Raw genomic sequence first — 12,673 nt, 5'->3', positions numbered from 1 at the left:
AGGCTGTTGTGACGACTAAAGACAGTCGTGCATTCATTTAACAGGGATCTGAGTGGCCACGAGATAGCAGGCACTGTGCTTAGCACGGATATACAGCCATCAACATTGACACACCTCCTACCCATGGCAAGACTGTAGTCTCGTGGAGGAGAGAGAATGGAAGGAACGCACAGAAACAGCCTCTGTTATAAAGAATGGTAGGGAGGGGAGAAAACGGGGACTGTGAGAATGACTGGAGGGTGGAGGGGAGGAGCGGATTGACTTTGGCTGGCTGGTCAGGGGGCGGCCTCTTGAAAGGGTGCCGTTTATGTGGTTCCAGCCAAGCATCCATCATGTATCTGGCACTCAGTAATTGCTCAATAAACTGCATCTTGTCTGTGGCCCTGCATGGCTTTCCATAAAGCATCTTTAACTTTCCCAGAAGAGGAAACTGAGAACCAGAGGTCGTCTCTCACCGTGTGAGAGTGTGCTTGTTGTGTTTCCTGTGTCTGAGCCTTTTGTGGGGGGGTTTCTGGGAAAGGGAGGCTGGGAGGGTGACTCACCTGTCTGGCAACTTGGAAGGGCCGCGCCTCTCCCATCCTGGGGCTCCCTGGTTCTCTTGTCTCTCACCGTCCCCACCCTGAACTGTGAGCAAGGATGGGGCCCTGCCTCTGGCTGCTCTGCAGGAGGCGAGGATCGAGGAATCACCTTGATTCATCTCTAATTCAGCTCGAAAGTGGCCAGGATGGATGTGTGCTGTGTGGTTTTTTTTTTTTTTTTTTGAAAAAAATCTTTTGACCCTGCTGCATGGCATGTGGGATATTAGTTCCCCGACCGGGGATTGAACCTGTGCCCCCTGCACTGGCAACAGAGTCTTAACCACTGGACCACCCTGTGTCTGAGTCTTAAACTTTGTTAGTCCCAGACTTCTTTAAAGAACTTTTGAGAGCTATGGATGCTCACCCCAGAAAGATGCCCCCACATGCATTTTTACACATTATTTCAGGCACTCCACAGATTCCCCCCGACTGGGCTCCGTGGACTTCACGCTGAGAACTCCTGATGAAATCGTGGTCGTGGTAACCACCAACAGTGTACTTAATTTTGACAGTTTGGAAAATTCATTCCTTTGCTTGTTTACTCCCGACAGTCGTCTAAGGAGTGCCGGCCTCGGGATACTCCTACTTCCATGCTGATGAGAACATCAGGGCTCCAAGAAGAAGAGTGAATTGTTCAGAATAGCCCACCTGCCTCCAACTCTGCTTCTCACCACTGCCTGCCTCCCACCAGTCCCACGTTTCATCCCTCTTCCCAAACTGTGTACCTGTCAGAACAGGGATGGGGGAGGGCCTGAGGAGGGAAAAGCTAATAGGCAAAGTTAATGGGTGTAGGTGGCAGAGGTATTCCTGGATCGGGGTGGTCGCACCTTGGTTTTCGGAGCCTCCTCACTGCTTCCTGGATGTGGCCCAAGTCCCGGTACCCAGAACCAACCCCCCCCATCCCCCTCTGAGGCCTGGCAGCAGCGGGTCCGGTCCTGGGGCCTGCAGTGATGTCTGAAGGGCCCTCTTCTCCCAAAGTAGAAAGCACAGCTTTCTCTGGGGTGGGGTTTCCTGGAAGCAGAGAGGCCTTTTCTCACCCCTGCCGAGGCTGCAGGAGAGAGAGGTGCCTTCCACTGGGAGGCGTGAGGGAGTGAGCGGAAGCCTGCCCCCTCCTGCTCACCCCTCACCTGCCTCCCCTCGGCGGCCTCTGGCCACTTTCATCTCTGCAGCTCGAGGGCAGTGCTGGTTTCCCACCATGAGTCAGTCAGCTGCCCAGAATGGGCGGCCCCTGAGTCCAGGCAGAGGAGCTGGGCCTCCTCCTCCCGAAGGCCCAGGGCCGGCCGGCCACTGTGGGCCCGCTGCTGGGGCCTCTGTAGGCGGTTTTGGCCAAGAAGGTGAGAGAAGGAAGGTGCGCTTCTGGGAGGGGATGGAGACCCTGGCAGCAATGTACGGATGCTAGTCTTTACCTCGAGGGTCCTGTGCTCCTGCCCAGTTCTCAGAGCTCTAGAACCGTCGTCAACACTTGGCACGGGGAGCCTCTCCCTGCTCCCCTCCTTGAGAACTGCTCTCCAAACTCCTACAGATGGTTCTCTGAGGTCTCCGGTCCTTTAGGAGTCCTGTCTCCTTCCTTCCTCCGCCAACCAGTCTTCCTTCTCCATAGCGTCCATGTCAGGAGACTCAGTGGCACCCCCGTCTGGCCTGCACCCATTGCTAACTTGAAAGTACTCCGTCCCCAGCCATTTCCCTGTGGATCCTGCCGGCCACTCAGATTCGGCCTCTCCTCTCCCCTCCTTCCTTCTCACACAATCATGAGGCCAGAGCAGCCAGACTGATGGCCTCACTACCTGCCCCCTCGGCTTCCTCAAGGCTGAGTTGCTCTTCAAGGCCCAGCCAGCCCCGTGCCGCTAGGAGACCCCTCCCTCCTCCACACCGCGGCACCCACTTCCCATGGCTGGCTCATCCTTCAGGCCCCACCGAACATCCCTCACGTCCATGGCCACCTCAGCTCCTGTTAAAGCTCACGGTTCCCCTCACATGGTGTTCAGACGCTCTACATCTCCCTCCCCCAGCAGCCTGTTGGCTCCACAAGGATGCCTGTCTTATTCATCACAGCATCCCCGGCATCTCTGGCTGCTCCTGGGCGCACCAGGTACTAATATGCGTTTGTTGAATGGCTACCTGTTAGTATGTAATCAGATGCTGTCATGCACTATCTAAGTTCCTTGAGGGCAAAGGCCATGTCTCCTATGGACCCGTGATCACACAACCCTCTGGTTTTTTTTTTTTTGTTTTGGCTGCACTGGGTCTTAGCTGCAGCATGCAGGATCTCCGTTGTATTGTTGGGGATCTTTCGTTACGGCACATGGACTCTCTTTGTGGCATGCGGGCTCTGTAGTTGCGACACCTGGGCTTAGTTGCTCCACGACATGTGGGGTCTTTCCAGACCCGGGATCGAACCTGCGTCCCTTGCATTACAAGGCAGATTCTCAACCACTGGACCACCAGGGAAATCCCAACCCTCTTGTTTCTAGATGTCTGTGACCTGATCTAATGCTGAGGTTCCTGCAGGATGTAAAGTAATGGTTTTAGGGACGGGCCTCGTGGGTTTCATCATAATGGCATCAAGATGCCTTGAAGAGGCTCCTGCCTGGTGCGCTGAGACTTTGATGCCCTCTAAGTGGAAGCAGAAGGAGCTGGGTACTACCAGGTGTGGTCCATCTGGTCCTCAGAGGGCTAGGCATGGGAGCCTCAGATGACCCTCGTATCAGGTCAGGGCTGCTGCCCCCTGGAGCTGCCAGCACCAAGCAGCCCAACGACCTGCCCTCCACGTCCACTCCCCTTCTGCCCTTCCATCCTCAGCACCGTGATCGGTCTCCAGCCTGTCCCTGTGCTGCCAGGGCCAACGTGGGTCGGACAGTGAGAAGCAGCAGCACCCCTGGGGCCAGGGTGGCAGAAGCCGGTCAGGATCAGTCTGTTCACTGTCCCCCCACCCCAGGAGGAAGCCTTACAGTTCGAGGGGTTTGGGTTTGTTTTGGCTTTTTTCCACCCCCCTGTTAAACAGCGAGCTCCCTGCACAAAGTTCTCAGGCTTAGGCGGGACCCACACACAGAATGGGGACCCAGCAACATTGCCATCCTCCATTTCTCCCACTGCAGAGTGGCGTCATGTTCCCGGTGCTGCTGAGGTGGGATGTCGCTGGCAGCCCTTCTGTGGGGCATTCCCTTCTCATCCCTGAAAACTGTATTTCTTCCATCTGTCTTCCCCAGACTGAGCCTCCAGTCTCCTTTAAGACTTCCTCCCAGGAGAGTTCTGTGTTCTGCCACTTCGTGTCACTGTCATTTGCTTTCTGAGCCACTCAAAAAGGGTTTGGTAGGTGCCTGCTTCCTCTCTCTCTCTCTCTCTTACCCTATCTGTGATCTTCCTGCCTTTTGGTTCAAAACTTTCCAGCATTTGTTCCAAATACCCGAGGCAGCACAAACCTGAGGCAGTTCCATCCCACAGTGCTAGAGGGCTGCACAGTACAAGGCAAGGAGCCAACAGGAGTTCCCTGGCGGCCCAGTGGTTAGGACTCCATGCTTTCACTGCCAAAGGCCTGAGTACGATCCCTGGTTAGGGAACTAAGATCCACAAGTCACCCAGTACAGCCAGAAAACAAACAAAGGCAAGGAGTCAGGCAAGAGGCTCACAGTTGAGTGCAGGAGAGACACACACACACACACACAAATAACTAGGATATAAAGCAAGACATTTCAAAGTTCTCCCACCCAGGGGAGCCGGGTGGCCAAATAGAGCAGGTGACCACACAGGACACACTGCTGGCCTAGCACCACGGGCGGCCCCCCTTGCTGGCCTGTGACCAGGTCATCAAGGCCGCCCTCAGCCCTGTGACCCCAGTGGGAGTTCATGCATGAGCGGGCAGAGGAAGGAGGGCAGGCATCTGTTTACCTGCTTCCTCTCCAGTGTCTGACATGCAAACCCTTGGGAAAGGGTACTTGTTATTGCTGAGGCAGACACACATACTGCTGTTGTCTTCGATGGCCTCTGCTGGCCCTTTAAGGCTGCCGTTGACATTCATTTTAACCTGATCTCTCCAGGGGAGTGGAGGGAAATGAAGAGCGGAAGTCTGTGTCTGTAGCACTGCTGTCCTTGCCCCGAGGGCTAGGCTGAGCCGCTGCTTGTGACCCTCACGTGTATATGTGAGGTTGGCTGTGCGTGGAACCAGCAGGTGGCGCTCTGCTCACAGGTACCTGACCTCAAGCCCGGAAAAAGATGTTCATGCTGAGGTTGACACGGCTCCCCTTAGGATCCAGGCACAGAGCTAAGTGCTGCCCCATCTGCCAGTATTTCCCAAACTCGAGCTGCATTAGATATATTGGAGGATTTGTGAAAACACAGATCCCTGGGGCTCATTCCCAGCACTCCTGATTCAGTGAGTTTGCTGTGGGTCCTGAGAATTCACAGTTCTAGTCATGTACAGATCTGAGAGTTGGACCATCAACAAGGCTGAGTGCCGAAGAATTGATGCTTTCGAACTGTGGTGCAGGAGAAGACTCTTGAGAGTCCCTTGGACAGCAAAGAGATCAAACCAGTCAATCCTAAAGGAAATCAACCCTGAATATTCATTAGAAGGACTGATGCTGAAGCTCCAATACTTTGGCCACCTGATACAAAGAGTCAACTCATTGGCAAAACCCTGATGCTGGGATTGAGGGCAGGAGTAGAAGGGAGCGACCGAGGATGAGGTGGTTGGATGGCATCACCGACTCAATGGACATGAGTTTGAGCAAACTCTGGGAGATAGTGAAGGACAGGGAAGCCTGCGTGCTGCAGTTCATGGGGTCACAAAGATTCAGACACAACTTAAACTGAGCATCCCAGCCTCGATGACCCAAGGACCACACTGTGAGTAATCATCCCACTCCTCTCTGGTAAGGCAGCATCCAGTTATCAACGAAGAAAAGAGATTCCCAACAGGCCAAGAAACGTGGCCTAAGCCACACGGCAGAGGACAGGGAAGATCCAACCACCTGGGGCCCCGCCCTCTGCCTCAAGGGCACTGTGGCTGGAGTGGCTGTGATGTACCCCTCCTGATTCCAGTAGGGCAGTAAGAGGAGAGAGCAAGGGAGGGACAAGCAGGGTGCTGAAAGGAGGCATGAGGCGTTGTTAGTCTGGGAGGCATTCCCGGGGGTCCAGAGTGTTTTAAAAGCACTTTACTTCTATTGAATTATAGTCTGGGGGACTTATCTGGTGCTCCAGTGGTTAAGACGCCACACTCTCAATGCTGGGTTCAATTCCTGCCCAGGAAACTAGATCCTATATGCCACAACTAAGACCTGGTACAGTCAAATAAGTAAATATTTTAAAGAAGAAAGAGAGAGGGGGAAAAAATATATATATCCTCATAATACTGGCTAATGAGCACTCACACCGCAGACCCGGTGTGGCCACTCTGATCCCCTCCCTTTTCAGGGCTGGAGCTCTGGCTCCCCCTGCTGGCAGAGATGCTGCAACTGTTTGTGCTCAGCTGGGTCCCTCCCCATGGTCCTTTTTCCATATGACTGACTGCCCTTTCCATGAGACAGCCACCTCATCCAAGGTCATGTCAGCTCCCTGGAGGCAGCCCATGTTTGTTGATGGCTCCTCCTTCCAAGCCAGGACAACTCTGAAGACTCCTCACAACTCCTGGGCTCCCCCAGGGTGGCTGGCCTTCTCTCCCTGCTCTCCTTTACCCCTCCCTACTTGACAGGTATGCATCCTAAAGGCTCTCCCCAAACACATCCTGTACACAAATCACAGTGTCCCAGGAACCTGTCCTGCCACAACTTATTACACACCACGCACTGTTCTGAGCATTTACACATATTATTTCAAGGAATCCTCCCAGTGACCCCAGGACGTAGGTATTTTTATTATCTCCGGTTTACAGATGAGAAAGGTAACTTGCCTAAGGTCACAGAGCTAGGAAGCTGCACAGCCAGGATTCCTATGCAAGCTCTGAAGTGTTACACACACTGTCTTCTAGAACATTTCTGTGGTCTAGCTTCAAAGAAATTAAAGGAATCAGCCAAAGGAGATTTATTCTGATTTGAGAGGGGGAAAAAAAGCCTTGATCGCTCCCAGTCCTTTTCAGACAGCTCTCTCCGGTGTCTGAATATGCAGCCCTGGTGCCTAATTTTAGTTCAGTGGTTCTTATGGTGAGGAGGGGTGTTGCTCCCTGGGGAACTTTGGCAATGTCTGGAGATATTTATTGTTGTTGTTCCCAGATCTGGGAGAAGGGACTTCCCTGGTGGTCTAGTGGCCAAGACTCCATGTTCCCAATGCAGGGGGCCTGGGTTCAATCCCGGGTCAGGGAACTATTAATAGATCCCATATGCCACAATTAAGAGTTTGAATGCCACAACTAAAGATCCCACATGCCGCAACTAAGACCTGGTGCAGCCAAATAAATAAATTTAAAAAGACCTGCGAGATCCTAAGGGTATTTAGCAGGTAGAGCTCACAGTTACTATTAAATGTCCTACAATGCAAGCAGATCTAGCCCCAAATACCAGTAGACTACAATTGTGTGTATGTGTGTGTGTGTGTGTGCATGCACGCGTGTTCCTCTGTCCATGGGATTTCCCAGGAAAGAATACTGGAGTGGGTTACCATTTCCTCAAGAGGATCTTCCTGACCCAAGGATCGAACCCATGTCTCCGCACTGTAGACAGATTCTTTACCACTGAGCCATCAGGGAAGCCCAGACTGAGGTTGAGGAATGTCGTAATCTGGCTTTACAGCCCAGTCTCCCAGCTGCTTTTACCCTCAAGGACTCCCAGTTTGATGACCACTAGAGAGCAGGCTTTGGTGGAGGTGGTCAGAGATGTTTGAGCACTGAGGTGGAGAGAAGGTTGGGAAGGCAAACCTCCTACCTGCACATCTATCTAGCTAGTAATCAGAGGCAATGAAGTCCCAGAGGCACAAAGCCACTTACCACATTCATGCCTGAAATAGCAGGAGGAGGTTGGAAACTACCTGTATGTCCCTCCACTTGGAATGGGTTAGATAAGTAAGCCATGGTAGAGCCATACAATGGAACATGGTACAGCCATAAAATAGAGAGAAGTAGCTTTTAATTATGAGCATGGAACCAGCACCAAATATACACTGGGAAGTCGGGGGTGAGGAGGAACATGGGTAGTTTATACAGCATCTCCCATTATATAAAAAGGGAAGAAAGGATATACCGGCATTTGTGTTTGATGCATAGACTATTTCTTGAAAAATACATCAGGTGATGTTGACACTGACGTACTGGAGGCCTCCAGGGAAAAGAACTGGGCGTCTGGGAGAGAGGGGAGAAGGGGGATGCTTAGTCATTACTTATATCTTTTTCTGTCTTTTAAATGTTACATTGTAGACATATATTTATTATCTATTCAAGATTAAAAAACTTTTTAGTAAACTAGGAAAAAAAGAAACACCATAATAAAATAGAGATGACGGTGAGTGAGAGTGTCCATGGGAAATCTGTACCCTCAGGCCAGCTGCTCCCCACTTGTACCTGGGCATTGACAGGTGACATCAGAGAATTAAAGACTTATTTCAGTAGGAGCCTTAGTTAAACAGAAGCAGGGTAGACCCACTATCAGTAGTTGAAGAAAATGCATAAACGAATGCCTAAAAGTCCAAAAGGAACACCATTAGAAGCTGGGGTACCAGGGCTTTTTCGTGATGGCAAATACCTGACAAGGCCCTTTCTCTGGCCACAGCACAAACACTTCTAAGAGCCTCCAAGGATGCTGGCCCTTCTATTTAAAAGCCTCCCGGATCATCAGCAACTTATCTGAGTAAAGGGCTTGGGCCAGGGCCCCTTCCAGCCCTGGACCCTGCCAGATCAGGAGACCCCTTTTCTGGGGCAAGGCTGGTACAGAGCCGGCAGACACACTCCAAAACCCAACCTGCCCCGTGGGGGTACAATCTGAGGGCCAGTGCCCTGGCGGGGGTGGGAGGACTTCCGCCCGCCAGCTCCACCAGAAGTCTGGTTCCTGCTGACAGCAAAGTAACCTCAGGGCAGAAGACTATAGGAGGTCAGCATTAGGGCAGTTGAGTCTCTGAGGCTGGGTCACCCAAAGCTGGGTCAAGCTCTCTCTGCCCTCCTCAATCCTTACTCACCTCTTCCGGAAGCTTCACTTGCTCACACCCTCCCTGCCCCTTCAGATCTCAGCGTCCCTTTATCACTTAAGTCCAGCCCTCTATTGACCCTGGCTCCTCTGACTTGGTGAGTGGTGGTAAGCAGGTTCTGGTGTTTATCTGTCTCCCTGACAACACTGCAACTGCCCAGAGGAGGGAATTAATTATCTGTGTGTGTTTGTGTTCCCTCCTCTCCCCTAGGTACAGGGCTCAGGATGCAGGGGGCAGTCCCTTTCGGCCTTGTTGGCTGTCCTGGGGCCAGGACTCGCTTCCCCCCAGCTTGATCATGTTTGTTAAGTACCAGACCACAGGAAAGTAACTGAAGAGAAATGGCATCTCTCATGTCCTTCCAGCCAGAAGGCCACCAGGAGCCAGAATGACCCTTTGACAAGCTAAGTCAGCGGCTGTCACTGCCTGGTGATCCATCTCACTCTGAATAGCACTGAAAGCCCTGACTCAGGCTCTGTGCTGTGTGGGCCATGCTGCCCCCTGGCCTCCTGATGCTCCCCAGCACCCTCTCTCCCTCTGCTCTCCAGGGTCTAGGGGCCCACATCCTGCCTCAGAGCTCCTGTGCTTGCTCTTCCCTCTCTTCGGAATGCTTTTCCATGTGGCTGGCCCTATTAATGCCGGCAGGGCCCTACTCTGACAGCTCTCCTTCCCCACCCTGACCTAGCCCCTTTCACTTGCCCCTCCTGATCCGATCTGCTCACTCTCCATCTCTCCACCCCGCACAGGGCCCTGGGAGGGTGGCCGTTCTGCCTGCCTGGATAGGCACCATGCCCTCTGGCTTCTATTCAGCGGAGAACAGGAAGGGAGGGGTTAGGAGGCCAGGGTGTTAATCCCTGGGATCGGCTCTCTCCCTGCAGGGTGGCTGCTGCCCACTGGCCCCCTCAGTGGCCTTGGCCCCAGCTCCTGGCAAAAGGGTCTCCCAACAGCCTCCCTCCAGGTCTGGTAACTGCGCCTCCCCTCCCTGTACTCACCCAGGTCCGGCTCCCTGTGCTGTGCTCCCCTATTAGCTCGTCCACATCTTAGGAGGTAGTCCCTTTATTAAACCTTCCTCAAATTCCCCAGCCCAAGTATACCGTGGCTTTTCTTTCAGGACCCCAATTCACCACCCATTACATGTGGCCCCCAGTTAGACCAGAAGGTCAGAGAATGTAGCAGCATAGTCATCCTCCGCTGCACCCCAGTGTCTGACTCAGCGCCTGCGCATAGTAGCTCAGTATTTGTCGAATGAGTGAATGAAGGGAAGGATCCGTATCATCTGGAGAGGGGCTATGGAGGCGGGAAGGACAGGCTGAGATTTTAGGAGGCGAAGGGGAAAAAGAGCAGCAGTGATGAGGATGTTGCCTCCCCGCCAGCATAAAGACCTCTGTGTATGTCCTTCTTAGCACTTCACAATCTGCGGTGATCACAGTTTGCTTTCTTTGTATGTCTTCCCACTAGAATGGATTCCCCAGGGGCATGTCCATGTCTGTCTTGTTCACTCTGGTATCCTCAGAGCCCGGCACCGTGCCTGACATACATAAAGGCTCTAGATCCACACTTGTCAGATAAATGCAAGATGCATGAGTTATCCAAAAGAAACACTGAGTTGGCAGAGGACCTGGAAAGCCGGGTTGGGCAGTTTGGAAGTTTTGTGCAGAGTGGTAGGGATGAACTTAAAAGTCTAGTGCAGGAGTGGGGGTGGGGATGAGAAAGATGGAGCTTACAGAAAGAGCTTACAGAAGGGAGGCTGCTGCAGCCTCCAGCAGGCAGGGAAGGAAGAGGTGGCAGAAACTGGGGAGAGATCAGATGCAGATGGAGGATGAGGAGTCCAGACCATCTGGAGGATGAGATGGTGCTGCAAAGCCAGTGGTCCTGGCCCAAGGTAAGTACTCTGGGCCCAGCTGCTACTGGCCTTGATTCTATAATAACTTTTGCATGAAGTGGGAAAGCTGGGGAGTGGAAGTGGTTTGTTGTGGGGGGTGGTGTTGAGTGAATAAAATCCAATCTACCTTGTTGCTTTGAGGGTATAACCAGATAGCTCAGTGGAGAGCGACAGACAGACGCTGAGGACTTGCAGGGTGGTGACAGCCAGGGGTGGAAGAGCAGATGAGCCACGTTCTGTGTAAGCAGAGGGTGGTCTGGGATCACACCCAGCTGGGTGGGTCGGGGAAGGGAATAAGAGCCAGCAAAAAGGGAGGCCAAGAGGGGGCACAATCAGGAGACGGGGGCAAGGTCCTGGGGCCAAAGGAGCGACTCTGAAGAAGGAAGGGGCAGTCAGCAGGCCCCTTGTCAGAAGCGAGGCCGGGTTGGAGCTCACTGAGGGCCGCATCCTTGAGGAGCACCTTTCTGCCACCTCTGGACCGGCTGGGGGAGCTGACAGTGCCAAGCCAGGTGCGGCCAGTGCTGGAGAAGGTTTGCTGCCTGTCCCACCAAAGCGTTCCCAGGCACGTGTCCTAACCCTCATTGTGTCAGAGATAGCCGGCTGTCTGCCAAATCCATTCTTTCCTTGCTGACAAGCCTCCCACATTTGTCCTAGACACAGAGCCCGATTTCCTCACTTGCTGTGCAGCTCGGCAGGGCCTGGGAGGGGGTCAGCTTCTGGGCTCCAAGCTCCCTTCACACACACGCTTCCACCCCTTTCCTCTTCCTCACTGGAAAGTGGATCCAGCAGAAGGGGCGGCAGCAGTCTTTCAGCGCACACACGAGTGTCACCTGAGGTGATGGGGGAGCCGGGAGACTGACAGAGATTTGACATCATCAGGCCACCAAGCCGGCCTGGAGCACCCACCCCGACTTTCACAGAAGGCATATAGTCTGTCTTAAGTGACTCTATTTGGGGGACTCTTTGTGAGAGCAGCCTAACTCAGGTTGGAACATATCGTTTAATCCAGTAGAAATACCACTTGGATCAGACCAAAAGTCGTTCCACCCCACCCATCTCTGCCAGGGGCCCCGCGGGGCAGTGACAGGGGGCCACAGGTGTGTCCCTTGACGAAGACTCGCACTCTCCACATACCAGGAATTGTTAAGTCTCCTTACAGATCTGTTACAGAGCCATTACTCAGAAACCACTCAAAATTCTTGATAAAAATGTTTGTAAACCTGCCATCTACTCCATCAAGAAACGAGTAACAGCGACTCCATCAAGAAACGAGTAACAGCGACTAGAAGGCTCACCAACACTCTCTGCAACTGATTTCATTTCCAGCTCCCAGGGACGGTGTGCGTGTGCGCATGGGTGGACCCACGTGGCACACAGTGGTAGCAATGCCTTTGAGGAGCAGAATCGTGTGCCCGTGAAGCAAGAGCATGAAAGGTTAACAAGCGTGGACTTGAATGGGATGCCTGTGGGCAGAACCACAGCTCTGCTCCTTATCAGCCAAGCAGACTGAGGTGTTTCTGAGCTCTGGGGCCTCAGGGCCTCCACTGCAAGTGGGGACAGTAAGGACATCTACATTTGAGGTGATTGTGAGGGCTAAATGAGTCCGTATGTGGAAAACACAATGGTGACTGACCAGCATTAAGTTCTCACTTAGTATTAGCTTGTATGTCATTTTTAACGCAACAGAGATGAACAAAGTTTGGCAACTGAGTAACATTGTCACTTACAAAGCACAGGTACAGAGATGTTCTCATTAAATCTTCTTGATGAGGTAATCATCATTATCCATTTTATGGAAACTGATTTGGACATTTAGGGAGTTGCCCTCCATCTCACAGCTGATTCCCAGATGGCTCAGTGGGTAAAGAATCTGCCTGCATTGCAGGAGACCTGGGTTCCATCTCTGGGTCAGGATGATCCTCTGGAGGAGGGCATGGCAATCCACTCCAGTATTCTTGCCTGGGAAATCCCATGGACAGAGGAGCCTGGCAGGCTACAAGTCTATAGGGTTGCAAACAGTCAGACATGACTGAAGCCACTGAGCATGCATGGGCACACAGTTGGTAGGTTGTGGTAGAGCCATAAGTACAGATAAATGTCACTGAGTCTTGTT

Source organism: Capricornis sumatraensis, chromosome 22, assembly GCF_032405125.1.
Source record: "Capricornis sumatraensis isolate serow.1 chromosome 22, serow.2, whole genome shotgun sequence".
NCBI classification, from domain to species: Eukaryota; Metazoa; Chordata; class Mammalia; order Artiodactyla; family Bovidae; genus Capricornis; species Capricornis sumatraensis.
Note: the sequence above shows the minus strand (reverse complement) of the source record.